Source organism: Rhipicephalus sanguineus, chromosome 10, assembly GCF_013339695.2.
Source record: "Rhipicephalus sanguineus isolate Rsan-2018 chromosome 10, BIME_Rsan_1.4, whole genome shotgun sequence".
NCBI classification, from domain to species: domain Eukaryota; kingdom Metazoa; phylum Arthropoda; class Arachnida; order Ixodida; family Ixodidae; genus Rhipicephalus; species Rhipicephalus sanguineus.
The window spans coordinates 11,578,615-11,583,349 of record NC_051185.1 but is presented as its reverse complement, the minus strand read 5'-3'; the positions used below and the strand labels follow the sequence as shown (position 1 = coordinate 11,583,349).

Sequence of the window (4,735 nt, the reverse complement as noted above, 5' to 3'; positions counted from 1 at the left end):
GCAAGCCGCATCTGGGGCTTGAACCCACGTGACCTAGCCGCGACTGTGATTTCAAAACCCGGTGTTATTGTTAGGCCTCCCGGAGGGGCGCGAACCCCCGCCTGCACTGAGAGGTCACTGTGTCAGGAAGTGCCGCGCCGTGCCGACGCCGCGGCTGTCAGACGAAACATTACGCCGTTTCGCCGTTGCTTATGGCAGACCTTCCTTCACCCCTGTCAACGCTGCCTGACGTCTCGCGTACTTCACCGTCTTCTGGTGACACGTGCATACGTCACCAAAAAAGAAAAAAAAAAAGAAAATGGAGGCAAAAAAAGTTGGACGCTAAACTGACTTCTACTTTTTATATCGTGTTGTGAGCGCTGCCAGCACAAAGAGCTCGCTAGTTGATTGTTGGGAAGAATTCGGAATGTGCAGCGATTCACGAAAAATCGAGCTTGATTCTGCTTAACGCAACTTCGTGAATTAGGAGGGGGGAGAGGAGAGGTTGAGGAGAGGAAGCTATTTCTGCAGCCATTGTTGGGTGAACGGCTCAGCGCCATAACTTCATGAGATATGGGGTGTAGCCGGCGTCACGTCCGTTAGTCAATATTTCTCTTTCTTGTCAAGATGTTTATTAAGATTTATAAGATTATTTCTTGTCTTTATGTTTATTAAGGATCAATTAAAAATAAAGTTTTCTGAACGCTACTCAATAGCCGCGAAACGATATTGCGTATATTGTTTATGCATGCACAGCTGGAGGTAGCATCAATGGCGTGTTACTAACTAAGCGTTCGATTTATTTTCTGGCGCGTGTAGCAATTTCTCACTCTATCATTAATGCCGTTTTTCACAATCAATGTTAGCTGTTCTATCGCACTTTGCATAATAAGCCCCCTCTCCACACCCCACTGCTTGATGTGGTCTTTGGTATTCCCATAACATAACATAACATAACATAACATAACATAACATAACATAACATAACATAACATAACATAACATAACATAACATAACATAACATAACATAACATAACATAACATAACATAACATAACATAACATAACATAACATAACATAACATAACATAACATAACATAACATAACATAACATAACATAACAAAATATAAGTATATCGCTCTGATCATAAGTCGATGAGATCTGATTACAAAACACTGAGTAATCTAAAGGAGAAGACGAAGAAAACGTCGCGAAATTAAAAAAAATCATTTTCCCTTGAACTTTGTACTCGAGTTTCACCGGACCGTAGATCTTAGAAGCAGCCACCCGATTCGTGCTAATGACCCAATGACGTAATGCCGGTCACTCGGCTTTATATAAAATTGCGCGGGCATTTCCACAGAAGTCTTGAACACCACCGCAACCGCCACCTTTTTTTTTTGGTCGATACCGCAGGAGGCGCGAAGTGAACGCGTGCACGAAAAGCTATCCACCGACAGGTAACCGAGACATCGAAACAAGTGCAAACACACATCGGCCCGATCAATAACGCATTGAAGAAAAGCCGACTTCCAGAGCACCTGCTTTTCATTGATGCCGCATTCTAGCATCGACCTGGCATCGTTATGATCAATGTTGCCATGGCTATCGCGAGCGTGACCATTATTCACAAAGTCCAGCTACACACACGGACAGAAAGAAGGAAAATACGCGGGAATGCATATTTTTCCCACTTTCCCCAGCCTCCACCCCCACTTTCATGCATCCCAGGATCTAGCTTTAGTTGTCCGACGGCTGTCGTAATCAATGAGACGGAGAAGAATCTCCTGTTATCTTGCACGTATGGGTTTCTTCTAGCGCTCTTTTTGGTGGCAGTGTGTCAGCTAACAGCACGGCTCCGAGAAACAAGTGGCTTTCGTCTTATCTCACCTTGTGTACATAAGTAATCACGAGAACGACGGTGTCTCTGGAAACGAGGCTAACAGGTGTCCGCTTCCTCTGAAAAGTGAGAGATCAGCACGGCTTTCTGCGTGACACCGAGCGCTAAGACAGCTCACTAACCATGGTGAAATTTCAGCGCGCGCGAAGGTCACAATGTAGGAGACAAACGTCTGTCCCCTACACTGTGTCTTTTGTGCACGCTGATATTTCACCATGAACAGTAACCAACTCGCCCAACTCTCACTTCTACGCCTCATTATTGACTACGCATATGAGAAAAAAAAAGAACTAAAAATGTGATTGCTACCACCTGTATGAATGAGGCTAACCACCTGTATTGATATTGCAAACGGAACCACGATCTGTTAAAAGACAAAATGGTCTCTGCATGTGCCTGAAAGGGGAAAAGAAAAGAATGCCGAGAGATTCAACGAAATGCTGCAGAGTGGCGTGAAATTTCCTCAAAACGTGCGCCGATGTCTGCGTCTGAGAGAAAGAGAAAGAAGAACACGCTTTGATTGTGCTTCCCAGATCGGAGGCAAAGCGAACGCCCCGCCATCTTTCTTGCTTCTCTCTTTTCCTCGGCAGGCATGCGCTTTGGGCATCTACTTCCGTATCACTACTTCGCGATTTGGCCCGCTATTTACTAGAACCAGAGTCCTTTAATACTTCTTCAAGTATTAGAGGACCCTGCTAGTACACTACCACACTATCAACGAACTAGGTGACATGCGGAACACCGCTCACGGTACATCGCACGATAATGATGGCGATAATGTGGCCATTCAGACTACTGGTATTCCCTTTCGATGGGGCGGTCAATCATTTCGTGCTCCAGCTACAGAGAGTACATCTGCGATGTCGGCATCATTAGGTTTCAATGCGCGAGCACTGCTTAACTCATTGGAAGGACCCACCGTGATTTATGAGAAAGCCATGGCAGGAAAACGGCACGCAAATTACATCGTCCTAGCACGTGATTGAACTCTGCCTGGCGGGCGATTCACCAGAGGGCACTGCAGCCGCTGCAGCTTGCTTTTACTCTCCTTCCGCAACCAATCGCTCATCCTCTCGCGTTGCCAGGAATGCGACGCTCTGCAGGCATCCATTGGACGACGAATACGACGCCGTCGTCGTGATGTGTTTGATTAATGAACAGGAGTTCATGTTACAAATGAGATCACGCCATTTTTTTTTAGAAGTTGAAACATGAGGACAGGTGGCTACGTCAGAGCCGGCTATACCAAAGATCAGATTCCTTAGTCAAATGGTATTAAAAAAGTAAGAAGAAAATATTTAGACACTATAGACCGACTAACAATAGCGCGCGATGAATATCTATCGGGCCACCAGCAACAGAAGCCCACATCAGCGCACAGGATAGCCACACATCGCACAGGAGTTGAGCATGGACTAGTCTTCGTATGTCGTCTGTGCGTTCCTTTTCAGGTTTTATTCTCCGCTACTGAACGTGTATACTTGGTGTGCCATTTGCGAGGCTTGCTAGTCTGTTCCTTTTTCTCTATTTGTGCTGTTCAAGTATGTTCAATTGATTAATGAGAACAGTACTGTTACATAAACGTTGCATAGGATGACAATATACAGCATTCCGTTCATCGCTGTCAGTTTTGTAGCATTTGATTACGTGCTCCAACTGAAGCTTTGCTTCACACGTGCCTCAACATTTGAACTGCATCTGCACAATCTTCTTTTTCCTGTGTACTGCGAGTCTGTTAGCAACTCAGAATAATGCGCACTGTAAATTATCTCAATTATTTATACGATTCGTACGAGACAACACTATATACGGCTGCCTTTGGGACAGAAGCTTAACTGTCTGCGGCTCCCTTTTGGAAGCCGTTGATTGCAATTGGCTTCGTTCTGCCTTCATCGACGGCTCTGTTCCTGCAGGCCTTCTTATCGTCGTGTTTATTTCAGGTTTCTTGCTTATAGTATTTGTTCCCACCAGTACCACTATAGATATGAGGCTCTGGAAGGTACATATAATTTTATTTTTCCTACACCAGTTATCGACAACAGTGGCAGCTCACGCAAGCTTTCACTTAGCAGGAAAACTCGCTCAGCGATGCGTGTGAACGTTATCGCACTTATATTAAAAAAAAATATGCTGACGTAGTGTCCCAAGACAAAGCTATATCCAGAGGCACTCTGTAATTGCTTCGTAGAAGGCAAAAACATAAGCACCTTCCTTTTACTCTCATCACTAAACAGAACGTCACAGATACGTGTAACGACCCCGACGAACGACAACGGAAGGACATGGACAGTGCTCGCAATCTACAGATCAGCGAGGCATACAGGAGAATCGCTTTTCGTTTTTTGCTCATGGACGAAGGGGGCAACGGTCAACATTACGTCGCTCCGAGAACCGCAGCGGCGAGGGGTCAACCGCGCGCGACGGCGCCGCATATACCGAGAAATCGATGCGAGCGCTCCCTAGCGTCGCCGCGGGTGCCTAGAGCTGCTCGTCGTCGCAAAAATCGATGACGACAGATGTCACGTGGTCACCAACTGCGACCGCGCACTTGGAACGCGAGCAAATCGAAAAACTCGGTGTCGTAGCGCCCACTCGCTCTGTCGCTGTCGTTGGGTCAGAAGGCACGCGAGTTCTTTGCGAGCCGAGGCTCGATGACTTCTGGCTCGATGCGTTAACCTTCTCCGCGCCAGCGGATCGACTCTCACCTGTTGGACTCTCGATTACTTCGGCTGTTTCGAAACGTCGATCGAGTTGACAGCGTCCTTTCTATAGCTGTGCCATGTACATGCCGTTCTGGTCGAGTTCTTGAAGGCAAGCGACGGTGAACTTCGCACTCAAGACAGTGACTCGAAAG

General features: G+C 46.4%; 1 protein-coding gene across 1 annotated transcript in view; it reads left to right on the top strand.

Annotated features, from left to right (window-relative positions):
* The first annotated feature begins 4,469 nt into the window (after positions 1–4,469).
* The window catches only part of LOC119372435 (uncharacterized), a 23,898-nt gene continuing 23,632 nt past the window's right edge, over positions 4,470–4,735 (top strand). Inside the window, exon 1 of the mRNA XM_037642913.2 lies at positions 4,470–4,735. This exon is cut by the window's right edge and continues 767 nt beyond it. The gene's annotated coding sequence lies outside the window, so the exon portion shown is untranslated.